This window comes from Equus asinus, chromosome X (genome assembly GCF_041296235.1).
Source record: "Equus asinus isolate D_3611 breed Donkey chromosome X, EquAss-T2T_v2, whole genome shotgun sequence".
Lineage (NCBI taxonomy): Eukaryota > Metazoa > Chordata > Mammalia > Perissodactyla > Equidae > Equus > Equus asinus.
The window spans coordinates 123,641,439-123,655,199 of NC_091820.1; the positions used below are offsets into that span (position 1 = coordinate 123,641,439).

Here is a 13,761-nt window from a genome sequence, read left to right on the forward strand (position 1 = left end):
ATACGACTGAAAACGAATCATGACAGTGAATGTCTGGTATCAGTGGGCAGGATGATATGGTTTGCAGTATTTCGTCACTCGGGCACTATCCTTCTCTGTGCCTGGCTCCTCTCCTGCAACTCGGAGGTGATAACGGTCCGCATCTCTGAGTTGCTGTGAGGATCACGTGAAATGATGTGTAGAAAGTGCTTAGGCCCCGGCCTGGCTTTTCGTCACAGTGCAATCACGTTCCCAGGTATCACTATGTCTCTACAACCAGGTGGAGTGTGTGAGTGCACGTGTGCACTCAGTCTCTCTCTCTCTCTCTCTCTCTCTCTCTGTCTCTGGTTCAATCGCTCGAGCTGGTGGTGAGGGGGCTTGACATCTATTAAAGTCATTCCACCCGGGTAAATTATTTCTCCTTATTTTTAATGGCTACATAGTGTTCTAGTCTATCAATGTACGTTTTTTCTTCAGCCAAGCTCCTAGCGTTGGACATGTAGTTTATTTCCGCTGTCTTGCTGTTATGACCAACACTAAAATGTGGGACCCTTGGATGATCACCATGGGGTATTTGTTGAGTGTTTCAGTTTTGAAAAGTTAATCACAATCTTTGTTTTGTTTTCACCTTATTGCTCACGCAAAGTTCCCTAGAGTTAGGAAGATCTGGGCTACCTGCAGATTACTGGCCATTTTTACTTTTAAAGCATTTCCTTATGGTCTATGATTTGCTTAGAAAGTACGGAAATCATATCTCGTGATACCTCAGGAACATTTTAGGACCTACATACACTATTAGACAGATAGGAAGGCAGAAGCCATCTGGCCTCATGTGCCACTCCCTAAAGTCCCCTCCCCCAATTTCCTTCTAATTCGAATTCCTTTTCCGTAAGCTTTAATTTTGATCAAAGGAATACACGCATAGATAGTTTTTAAAAGATCAAATAGTACACAAGGGCTTGTAGTGAAAGCAGTGAATTCCTGCCCCTCCTCTGCTCTCTCGGTTCCCCATCCCAGAGGCCAAAACTACACATGTCTTTTGAGCGGTTGCCTCCATTTTTCTCAATCATATGCTTTTATGAGTACTTCTTGACTTGTGACAGGAGGCATTTTCTGCTGCCTTCCTGCTGTCCCCTTGGCTCTCCACCCCCCTTGATACGCTGTGCCTTTTCTCACTTGGGGGGACCGCCATCCATCCAGGCAGCAGCTCCATCAAACTGGCAGTAGCCCCTGACTCCTTGACTGCCCGTCCTTCACATGGCTGCCACTGCACCTTCACCGCACGCCCTGTTGGCCCGTGTTTCCATTTAATCTTCACGGCACCTGGAGGAGCTCCAGCACTCCTTCACCCCCACCTCGACTCTAACAGCCTCCTTATGACTATATTGCCTCCCTTTTTCAGATGACTCTGTTTGGATCCACTCTGCACACTGACACCCAAATGATACATTTCTAAAGCAAATGGAATCTGTTACTCAAGGCCTTAAATTCTTAATGAAGCCTTCCACATCCCACCCAGGGTTGTGTGCTCTGCACTGCCTTTCCCCTCATCTTACATCCTGAACTCCCTTCTCCAATCAGACCACGATGTGCATTCTACCCTGAGGAGGCCATGTTGTTTCCGACCCCTGCTCCCGTGCACCTGCTCCTCCCTGGACCTTGAAACAGCCTCCTCTCTCTCCTGTGTAGCACGTCAACTCTGGGGCAGGACACGGTTCAGCCTGGTGCTTCGTCTCCTGACAGACTGGCCCGAGGGACGCAACCAAATCTCCCAGAACCGTTTGCCAATTTCTCTATCAGAACACCACTGACATTGAGTCTTCTGGCAAAACCAGTCAGCAGACAAGGGAGTTTGTGAATTCCTCCAGCGGGAGTATATCTGGAGATCTGCCAGTGAAAACCACTATTTCACTATCTACATGTGTACTTACAGAATACCCCTACATACCATGCTACATAAAGAGCTATCTGATCTTATTCTATAGAAGAAATTTGTGGTAACTTTGGAGAGGAGAGATGATATATGTATACACATATGTGTGCATATATATCTAAACACTTAGGACGATTAGATTTATCAATTAGCATGCAGAAATGGCCATACATGAAAGTGATAAAGATGTGGAACTAACAATGGGAGAATTAGAAAGTGCCTGGAAGATGTGAACCTGGAACCTGGAAGGTGCTTTCCGTGGTCATTAGAAAATGCAGAGTCATACGAGCTGCTTTAGTGGGGGAATGGCGCAGGTAAGAGTGCAGGTTTGCTTTGAAACATGAAGGATGATGATAACAAAATGACAACTATAGTTAGGTGAGAGCTTGGTATGTACCAGGCACCAAGAAAGGGCTTTGCATTAACTCAACGCATCTTAGAACAGCCCAGTGAGACGGTTCTTATTGGCTCACTGCTTTAACTCATGAAGAAATAGAGGCACAATAATCATGTCACGTTACCCATCTGATGAGAGGAAGAGCTGGTGTATGAATCCAGGGAGCAAAGGTGCAGCCCGCATACAGATCCAGTAGCCAAAATGAGTAGTCGGTGAGTAGCGAATGCCGAATCTTCCCAGACAGGCAGGAGCCCAGGGCATTGGCCTGGGATGAAGTGTGAGTGGGACTGGAAAGATTGGTGGCATAAAAATCAAGAGGGCATGGGTGATCCGAGAAGCAGGACCTGTGTGGTATTGGCCATCCTGTGGCAAGCACTGAGAGAGCCCAGCATGTGTCCATCCACAGAACCAGTCACAGAGATAAGCCTTAGTGCCAGGTGTTGAGAGAGCTGGCAGATCCTGGAGACAGGAGTCACATCAGGAGCTGGAGTTTCCCCTCTCTTCCCTCCACATGGCTTCAGTGATGGCTGAGAAAGCCTGCCACAGCTCTCCTGCCCTCTGGAGCTTCCTCAGAGTGTGACCCACGATCCCAGCTCTGGAAGAGGTCAGCTATCAGCTTTCTGTGCGCTGACAAACGACCAGCTTGACTCTAGCGGATAAGACCCCCATCGCGGCCAGTGGCTGTGTTCTGAGCACTGCCCAGATATCTGGCCGTCTGTTTCTGGTGTGTCCTTTCCTCATCCACAGTTTGGAACTCATGTTAACTTTTTGGATTTTGCCCTTTCTTCAGAGATCTACTTGAGGACTGGGAAGCCCTCTCTAACAGCAGCAGCGGATGCGAAATTCAAGGTATATTAGTCAGAGATATGCAGAGGAACAGCAAGAATAGGAGTATGATAAGTTATGGGAAAGGAGACTTGTTATGAGGATTTTGGTCACGCATCTGTGGAGGCTGAGAAGTCCCAGAGTCTCTCGTGTGCCAGCGGGAAACCCAGGAAAGCTGGCGGCATAGTTTAGTCCCGGTCTGAAGGCCAGAGAAGCAGGGGAGCCGATGGGATCAATCCCAGGCCAAGGGCAGGAGAAGATGAGATGAGATGTTCCACCTCGAGCAGTGAGGCGGGCAAAAAGGAGGCATGTCTGCCTTCGTCCACCTTTTGTTGTATTCAGGCCTCAATGGATTGGATAATGCCCACGCACCTGGGGAGGGCAATCTTCCTTACTGCGGCCACCTCCTCAAATGCCAACCTCCTCCCGCAACACCCTCCCAGACACAAGCAGAAGCCATGTTTAATCTGAGCATCCCGTGGCCAGTCAAGGTCACATAGAAAAGCCACCACTGTGGTGGGTAGGGCAACACCGTGGACTATGGCATGACACTGTTCCCACACCTTCGCCGCCTCCCCACCCCCACCACGCCGAAAATGACTTTTTCTGTGGGCAGGATAGGGTTCGCGTTATTGTGTCCTTCCCAGAGGCACTGTCCACTCTGAGCGTGCAGTCCATCGAGCCTCATCCCGTGGCTATGTGGTCCACCAACCAAGGGAGAGTGCAGGTGAGTTGATCATTCAAGGTAGTCAGTGCTAGCGGGGCCGCGCCCCTCTTTTCGTCCAACTCTCAAATTGAGAGCAGCTGCAAAAATTCCTCAGCAGATGGCCTCCTGAAAAGAAAGGGGTTTCCACTCTCACCTTCATAATCAGGAAGCTTAGTGACCTGGCAGCAGAGAAATGAAGTGCCCTTAACTTTCATCCTACAGCGACACAAGAAAGAACTCTGCTTGGGGTTGGGAGTGGGAACGTGAAACCAGAGGAGGACTCAGAGAGGTAGTGCCTTATGCCTGGGCCTTGGCGAGTGGGCAAGAGTTCCAGAGGTAGAAAGGTAGGAAAGGATATGAAAATCCTGAAAGGGGTGGTTGGGAGTTGTTTGAATTCACTGATGGGACCAATCCTGGGAGGCTGCTATGAGTCACTCTGTTGCTGGTTTTTCCCTGCTCTTCCCAAACGTGTGCAACAGTAACCGTCTTGCCAAGATTGCGAGTGCCAACTTGGGGTCCTTCACACTGTGCCCAGCAAGTACTCCGCGATCCCAGAGATGGCAGGATTCCCCTGAATCGCCGCTCGGAGGTGTCTTCATGTCCATGTCGAAGAGCAAAGGGAAATTCACATCGACCGCTGGGGATGGGAGGAGTGAAGCATGGAAGGCTTCCTGGAAGAGGATGGCACGGAGCTAGGCTTGAAGAGCCTGAGTGATCAAGATTTCCAAAGTCTGAGAAGACGGGAAACTAAGGAAAAGATACGTGAAAAGCCTCGAAGCAGAGCTAGGCGTTGAGGGATGGACATAGAAGAAGAAAGAAAGAACAAGAAGAGCCAAGATTTCAGTCAATAAGCAGAGCCTTGGGACATGAGCGGGGTTTGCGCTCTTGGAGCTGGAGCGAGTGGCCAGTCTCCCTGTCAATCGTCGCAGACCCGCCAATGACGACGTGTGAAGGCGGGGCCAAAGGAACGCTGTCCAGGGAAGCGAAACGCTTGACCGGGCTCTTTAAAATGTGGATTGTGCAGCGCGGCTTCCGTGGACCGTTTCCCTCCAGGATGGGGGAACATGGCGGCTCCGTCTCCTGCTGTCCCCAAAGTGTAAGTTCCCTTGACTTCCTACTTGGCTGTCTGTCGGGTGATTGGAGGGAAGCGGGGGGACGGTGTGTGCTCAGCTCCTCTGACAGGCAGTGTGCCCCGGGCGGGCTTCTGGGTGGACGGCAGAGAAGGCCCCTTAGCGGCGTCCGGGCCCCCGGTGGAGCTTGCGGCACAACCTGATGGAAGGCTCAGCTCGTCTGCTCGTGGCGATGTGGGCCTTGACCCCCCTGTTGGTGGTCTTCAGGACTGGAGGTGTCTGCAGCTTGGAGAGGAGGAAGGGGCTGGGGCGGAGGGCCGAGTGGCCGTGGGTCCAGGACGGGCCGTGGCCGTTGGCGGCCAGGGAGCGGGTGTGGCCTTTGGTTGTCCAGTGTCGCGGGCTGGAGGCTGGCCCCGGGTCTTTGTGGAAATCTGGGTCCTGTCCGTTTCCGTGAGCCCTTTCGTCAGGGTCGGGATCTCGGTGATTTTCGACTCGGACAGAGGGAGGTGACGCGCTCAGGGAGCGTGTGTGCGAGGGTGACAGCTGGTGGCCCATGGCCGCCTGTGAGCGCAGACTTGGGTTTCCCTGCCCAGCGTGAGTGCGCGTTTCCTTTCATTGGTTGCTCCCATTTCGGGATGCTCTTCTTCCCGTGCGGCTGAAAAAGAACGACACCCTGATAACGTCGGGGGAAAGAGTGAACAGCCGGCCTGCTCAGCTCGGGCTTGGCTTGTTCCCTGACCCCGCGAGTCCCCTTCAGTCAGCACTGCACGCTGTTTTACGTATTTCTGCAAAGCCCTTCTGGACCTAATGTCATCGCGCTGAGTGGAGAGTGGCCCAGACGCTGTCAGTGTGTTTGCATGCAAAGTGTAGTGTTCCCTACGCTTTTCCAGTGTGAAACCCAGCGGTGTGATGGGCGAGCCCTTGTTGCTTCGAGTCCCTGAGGGGCATCACGGCCCCGGGGCTTCTATTGCTGGTTTCATTCTGTAATCTCGTCCGTCCGTAGCGCGGGGTGTTTTTGTCTTCCTCGTGATTTTGCGGCCATTTGCATGTGTTTCATGTGGATTTCAGCTGGGTTTCCTAAGCATTCTTCAAACGATAGTCTCTTCCGTGTGCCCTTTGGGAAGTGATTTGTGCGGCTGAGCACCAGAAGTGTTCCAGTCTGTGTGAAGGCCCCTTAGCCACTCTTGTCAGCCAGGACTGGACCCTGCTGGGCACTGAATTTTGCATGCCCTTCCTCATGCGTTTAATGAGGAGGTCCTGGCCCTCCCCCATAAACGTCCTTTAAACGGTTTCGGGGAAATTTTAATTTACAGAGCTGGAATGTACCCTCTGATAGAGTGTCGTAAGTTTATAATAGAATTGCGTGTTTGACCTGATTTATATTGTTCTATTCTGGTGTTTCTCCGTCTTCCTAACTTTTCTTAAAAACTCAACGTTCTGAGGTCCTCTCCACGTACAGGGCCGAACTTTCAGTTGGCTGAGTCCTTGTTGTTTTACGACAGCGAATGCTCTTAACCGTATGTTGACGTGCGTCCCTGGCCCGGGGTGGGATTGTGTTTTACGGAACAATGGCGTTTGGGGTCATTTTATTCTGTTAAAGGAACGTCCTGATCCTTTTCGTAAGCTTCGTGTTAAAGTTTTTCATGTCACCTTCGACTGACAAATGAGGACACGATGGTCCTAATTGTGTCTGTGCGTTTTGCTTTACGACACTTAGCGGCTTCAAGCGGTCCGCTAACCTAATCTTGCATTTTATTTACTGTTAAGGGTTTTTCATACCATTAAAGTTTTGAAATTTTAGCCTTTAGGTTTCTTATTTCATAGCTCTAATAAAAATTAAGAAAGGTTTGTTTTCAATGTTAAAAATTCACACGTTGTCGATCTGGCTGAGCGGTGCTGTTTTACGACACTGAATTCCCGGAAGTGTGCCTCACTGGTCAACACTGGAAGTCATTTGGGTTCTTCGGGGACTTCATTTCCAGCAATCATTGTGTGTTGCGTGTCGCGTTATTCGATTGGGTTCTGTCCTGAGTCTTTTCATGCGTTTCCTGCTAAAATCGTGGGGCATTTTCCACTTACAGAGGTGGAAATTCACCTCCAGAATGAGTGCTGTTAAGAGGGAATGGCCCTTGCAGGTCATCGGGCATGCTTTTGTCTATTACTGGAGGGCAATAATTGTGCATTTATTCCGTTGTCATTTCTTTAAATGTTGGCCTGGTTCCTCCTTCCCTCGTGTTGTCGCAGAGAAGAAACGTTTTGTGTAGTTTCTGTGTCCAGAAAAGCAGGATAGGCCAATTCATGTCCTGACCGGTCTGCCCCAGGACCACTGCTGTCCCATCTGTTTGAGGTCCTGGGCCAGACTGCGAGTGCCATTGCCCCACCCCCACGTCAAAGGGTGCTGTCCTTGCCTCTTTGCACACAAGTGCTGACTGTGCCTTAGTGGCTCAAAGTGCTACAATGTCGCGTTAAGAAATCGACAGTGCCCGTGTGTTTATCCTCATGCCTCCATCCTGCGACATCCACTGTGTATTCAAGGGGAGAATTAAATTAAAGGAACATTGTTGTTTTCCTCAAAATCCTGAGGACACTATTGCCTGGCAGTAACCTCAGAATTGTCAAGGAAAACAACTACTTCCTCTACGTAATGGTGATGGTTGAGTTGGCTTATGAGCCTTCTTGCAGGTTGATTCTTGATACTGACTTGAATTATGTATGTTAGCTCATGTAGAGATGATTTAATGACTTGAATATTGGTGGGGCATTGGTGTTCTCTAAATCCACCTTGATCACATTTAGAAATGGGACAGATGTATTGCTGGTATTTGCTTTACTGGTTGTATTGCTGGTCTTCCTTTATCTGCGCGGTTGGTACTGGCAGGAATACCAATTTCCGGAATTGGGACACTCACTCACCTCGCCGGTGAGTCCTGCCTTTTCAGGCAGAGCCCCAGACCTGGATCAATACCTACGTGTGGAATGAAGGTGCTTTTAATCCGTGCCCATTGCCCATAGTACAGTAGGACGTATTGCAAATTAAGAGCAAATTCCCCAATCTGTGTATTTCCAGATGTCCAGTTTTTTCTGTTGTTTTGTCCTCAAAGACCTATGTTCGATATCGGATGGTAGTAACGTTATGTACTATATGAAATTCTTCATGAAATTGTTCTGAATTCAGTTAGCTCATGCCTAGTTTTAGCAGTCTTTGAACTTAATCTTTTACCAATTACTGAGACCAATATAACGACCCAGTTGTCTAATGTGCATCTCATGGTCTATTAAGTAGAAGACAGAACCCATGTGAATGAATTGTTACCCGTAATCTTGCGTGGCATGTAAGTGTCAGTAATTGGGAACACAGTGAGAGCAGGCACACATTCCAAAGGTTTGTTCCCATCCTTTTATGTGTGAGTCAGTTCCCTTATTACTGAAGAGAAAAAATGGAGTTGGGAGACCCCTCCCCCCCGCCCACCCCCCCCACCCCCGGCTTCTAGCAAGTCACTGGTCACACCTGTCAACATAATGTTGAGTGAATCCCATCCGTGTTTGAGTAAAGCGGGATGAACCCTGGTTCACTTGAAGGGGCAATGAGGCCTCTAAAGCAGTGGCCTTATCTTGTGGTTTGACTCATGGAGCGCCTGTCTCACAGTGTCTTTCACTCTTTTGGCCTACCTCACACAAGGTGCGTGAGTGGGTCCTCTGGCCTCACCGACCATTTTCAGAAATTTCTCAGGAAAAGGGAAAGAACAAGTTCGCCTGAGCCTCTTGACTTATATGAGTTGGCAAGTAAACTGTTTTTCCTGCAGTTGTGCTGGGCTGTCCACCCAAAGTCAAGTCTCCTTGCAGATTTCTACCATCACCATCCCCTTCAGGACCTGTGATGGCAAAGTCCAGTCCAGGTCATCCTGTGGGCCTGTACGGAGAAGAGAGTGGAACTGGAACCAACAGTCAAGAGCAGGCAGACAAGTAAGTGCCATCTCGTGTGATCGGAGGCCACAGGTGTTGGGAGGAGGGTAGCACTGATCTCCTGTTAGCTGTAGCGCTATTTCAGATGGTGTGGAAATCCCTTCCCTGAGTGTCTAAGAGGGGAATTTCCGGGAACGTCGGGGGCACTCCCTGGGCACTGCTTATGAACCCCATGGCTGAGATGCTAGGTCTACCACCAATTCTTGACTAGTCAGTGGCATCTTTTTCCAGTCCCTATTGGTGTTCCTCTGTTTCCTGTGGGTGCCACTGTTACAGCCACCTTGACTTTATTAGACTGTCAGATTTCAAAAAGAACCGATGTTGACATTTTCACGTCAAGGTTTTGATCTGTCTTATCCTTTGGAAAACCTTTGCCAGCCCAGGCAGAAGCAGGATGGACTAGATGGGACGGTCAAACACAACCTTCAGGAATCCAAAGATTGTGGGAGATTGCTCATGTGCTTTTTATCTCGGGTGTGAGATCGTGGATTTGGATGTAATTTAAGACCGGGTCTAAGTGGGAAACGGGGGAGAAGGTGAGACCCGTCCACCACGTGGGTGCCAGACAATGGCAATCTGCCAGTCTACCCCGGTTGTGGGTAGGTGAGCATTTATATAGCAGTGGCCCTGCAGGCATAGTCTAGCAATTGAAGTAATGAATAGGTCCGTACTTGTTCACGCGCTTACCCCTCCGTACATTGTTGGCCACTTTGTTGCCTAGCAGATGTTGCTGAGACCAGACGTTGTGTTTCGTGGACAATAGAGTTCTGGTATCTGAGTGAGAAAGACCCTTGGCCCTCTCTAGCTCTCATATTTGAGCTTGAGTTTCCACAGATGGAGACGGGGAGCACACCTTGCTATCAGGTATGTTGTGAGAATCAAGTGTGATGATCCTTGTAAGTGCTCGGCATGCAGCGGGTCCTGAAGGAAGTAGCTGAGCACTTCCAGAATCCATAGATTAGAGCAGACCCTTGTGGCTTGGTTGAGGTCCTCTCCCTCCCTGTGAGCCCCCGCTTCCACTTCAGTTCTTGAGACCTTTGCCATCATTTCAACGAAATGTTTTGTTTCCTTTCACAGGACCAGCAAATTTCCTCAGCGATTGCTTCAATCTCTCTAGAAACCAACTTCTCTACTTCTCCTGTGATGCCAGGGGAAAGCCGGGCAATTCGGACTTTGCCTTCTCTGAGCTGCAGTCTTTCTGGCCAACGTGGACACCTTTCGTCAAAGCTGACGTGGCTCAGCACCAAGTTCAGGCTGGAGGCTTCTTGTTCACTGGCAGTGCCACCAAGATCTCCTCTGTTCCCTGTCTGTATAAAGTCACTTGTTTTCTGGGGGGTGGTTAATTTGTTGAAACTTAAGTGAAGAGTTTGGGTAATTGGGAGGGAGTTCTTGATACAAATCTGCACTAGGTAAGGTGCGTTCCAAGACGCTTCTGCCCTTTAGTCTCATGGATGGCTCTGGTTCCCGGTTCCTCTATTGCTTTATTGGCACAGGTTTCATCCAGAAGGTCGCATCACAGAAGCTGAAGTTCACTCACCAAGGGTGAAAACAATCCACATTTCTTTGTGAGTAGAGACTAAAGTATGTTGCCTTTATGCAGCCCACTGACACTTCAAAGTCATTATTGATCCTTCTGATTGGTTGGATCACATAAGATTTGCAGAAGATAGGGGTCATTATGTTGTCTGCCCAGTGAAAACCTGAGACCTGAGATACTTAGAAATACCTGTGCTCAAGCCCATGTTCCTTCACCAAGTGACATGACGGTGACCATCACTGGCCTGGTTGCTAGTCAAAAACTCAACTTGTGAAACTTAACCGTAACTGCGATGCCTTCTTCCCCTTCCACATACACTAGGGCCCACTGCCCAGGACATTCATTTGAGGTCACTTCACGGCGGGAGGGGTGCGAAAGACCTAGATGAATGGTTTCAGGGTCAATCTGCTGAGTATTGGCACTTAAAAACAAGTGACGGCTTTGAGGATTCCAAAAGAGTGACTCTAATTGATGACATTCTCAAAATCAAGACTCTCGGGGAAAGAGAAGCTGACCCTCCTCAGACTGTAAGGTGGGATCGGGTTCTCTCCCAGGAGTTCGTTCTGAGGCGAGCCATGTCACTCACCCAGTGAGACATGTACTCATGAATGTCTGCTCACTCCTGGGAATGTTAATGTGCTGTAGCTTTTGGTGTGAAGCATTCCATGTCAAAGTCGCGTTTGGCGTATGTATTTTTTCATTCCTCTTGTTGCTGTGGGGGTTGGAAAGAGAAGGGATTATATTGGACCCCTTAAGGGTAGGCTCCTGAAATGGAGTGTATTCCTTGTTCTACTGGTTCCCTGTTCTGTGCAAAATGGCTATGGCGGAATAATATTCCATTGTATGTATGTACCACATTTTCTTTACCCACTGATCTGTTGATGGACACTGAGCCTGTTCCGTGTGTCGGCTGTCGTGAAGAGCGCGCCATTGAACACCGGGGTGCAGACACGGCTTTGAGACAGTGATTTCGTTTCCGTTGGCTGTACACCCAGGGGTGGGATTGCCGGATCATGGGGTGGCTCTCCTTTTACTTCTTGAGGAACTTGCATACTGTTTTCCATTGTGGCTGAAGCAGTTTACATGGGGGAACACTTCTTGAACTAAAGAGATTTCATGACTGGTTCTCCAGCCACTTCTGATTGTCTGTTCTCTTGAGGAGAAGAATGATGGAGGTTGGAGGCTCACGTGGGGAAGGGGGTTCTGTGATCAGGAAAGATGGAAGGACTAACTCCTTGCTTCCGGTGCTTGAAGCCTAGAGCTGGGAAGGGGGCTGGACAGAGTGTCCTCTGTAGAGCTGCTCTCAGAGCAGGAGGACAAAGCAGAGAGGAGGATATGCTCCCTCAGTGTCAAAGGCGTGTTGGCCTTTGTATGTTCCAGAGTGCCTCCTGCCCGCTTGCCCATCCCTGGCACTACCAGGGATCAGCATGGCTGGAGGATAATAGATAACAATGCAGATGGTTGAGTGTGACATGAGAACATACGGCCCTCTGGCCAAGATGAAATTTTGATGATGGGGACTGTTGCTGACTTGTGCAATAGGAGTATTTTGGACTTTGCTGCTGAGGAATGCTTTGCTGTTTCTGCCTGATTCTGTGCACTGACTTAGCCTGTGAATAATGGCTCGAGGAACATTGGCTCTTTGCCCTCCTACGTTGTTGTGTAGAACATTAACATGAGGGAGTCTTCTGAGAGAGAACTGCTGTTGTCTCTGGGGAATAATCGCTCTTGGTTGAGGTGCCCAGTCACTCTTTCGTATTGTTGACGAGCTGTGTCCCCGTGGAGAGAATGATGAAAGCGAGCTGCTCTTGCTGCTGTTATATTTCCACAGACCACGCAGACACTTCTTCCTTCCACCATCACATGACTCAATTGCCTTTTTCAAGTCCCTCAAAAAGCGCATGCCGGCAATGGCCGAACGTGGGGTGTGGGAAATTCTGGGTCCCTGGGGAGAAATTGGCCATGGGCCGCGGTCAGGCTTGCGTGCTCTGACATGAAGGTGCTGAACAGAATGTCGTCCACCATGCAGGGCGATGGCATCTTAGGAGTCATTAGGGATGCTGAATTTCTGGATGGGAGTTGGGCTGGAGCTTTAGCCAAGCGTTTCCATGTGAGCTGTCGGCACTCTTCCGCTGAGTACACTCTGCACATTGGTAGGAAGAGGAGAGTCACTGGGCCCTGTCCATGAACAGTAGATGAGGCCGTGGACATTTAGATCCTCATGGATGTGCGCAGATGAGCCTGGATATCCAGGAATGTGCCTGGTGAGCTCTCCAGGCTGCAGGATTTTGCCCACCTATTCTTCATTGCTGAATAGGACAGCATGTAGTCAGTGGCTCTGGTTGTCCCTTCCCCTGTTTCTGTGAGAAGGTTTTGCTGCTTGGTGGTCTGCCCCTCTGCCCTTCTGGTCCTCTCACAGGGGTGGTGATGTTGCCTCGAGGGGACCTTGTCTGCACTCTCAGGGAAGTGGGTGCTGTCCACAACGGTGAGGGGCGTCGGCACAGTGTTGGGTGCTGCAGCTATGGAGGGGCAAGAGGGTGAGGACAGTCGCAATCAGAGGAGAGGAGACCCCCTCTGTTTTTCCTATTTCAGGCTTTTGATTTCTCCCCATTGGTGAAGTCTGGGGCTGGCACAGAAGTACCTAGCGGAGATATGATGACACTCTGAGGGTAGGAGGAAAACTTGAGAGTGTGGAGGACAAGGGACTTTGGTGCGACAGTCGCGAAGGGCATGGTGGGCGCATGGCTGTGTCTCGTGTCCCCTATGTGCCTTCTCCCACACCACCTTAGGGTCAGCATAGCGGTGGGACAGGAGGTCACAGTGGGCACTGATGGACATGCTGTGAGAAAATATGGCTCCCTTGTCAAGTTAAGACGTTTATTCTGCCAACAGGGTTTTACTTTCCATCTTCCCAGGGAACTGAGTGTTTGTCTGCAGGTGGAGTCAGAGGGTTGATCTCTGTGTGTTGTGACACACAGCAGGTGGCATGACACTTGGTAGGAGGAGAGGACTCAGATGGTTGTCTCTGGTGAATAATCGCTCTTGGTTGAGGTGCCCAGTCACTCTTTCGTATTGTTGAGCTGTGTCCCCATGGAGAGAATGATGAAAGCGAGCCACTGTTGTTGCTGTGATATTTCCACAGACCACGCAGACACTTCTTCCTTCCACCATCACATGACTCAATTGCCTTTTTTAAGTCCCCCAAAAAGCGCATTCCGGCAATGGCCGAACGTGGGGTGTGGGAAATTCTGGGTCCCTGGGGAGAAATTGGCCATGGGCCGCGGTCAGGCTTGCGTGCTCTGACATGAAGGTGCTGAATAGAATGTCGTCCACCATGCAGGGCGATGGCAT

At 49.9% G+C, this 13,761-nt stretch overlaps 1 long non-coding RNA gene across 1 annotated transcript; it reads left to right on the forward strand.

Moving 5' to 3' along the window:
* The first annotated feature begins 515 nt into the window (after positions 1 to 515).
* Positions 516 to 12,443, forward strand: LOC139042708 (uncharacterized). Its single transcript, XR_011499756.1, has 4 exons — positions 516 to 4,936; positions 8,714 to 8,873; positions 9,598 to 9,737; positions 9,951 to 12,443. It is a non-coding gene; the product is annotated as an uncharacterized lncRNA (long non-coding RNA).
* The last annotated feature ends 1,318 nt before the right edge of the window (positions 12,444 to 13,761 follow it).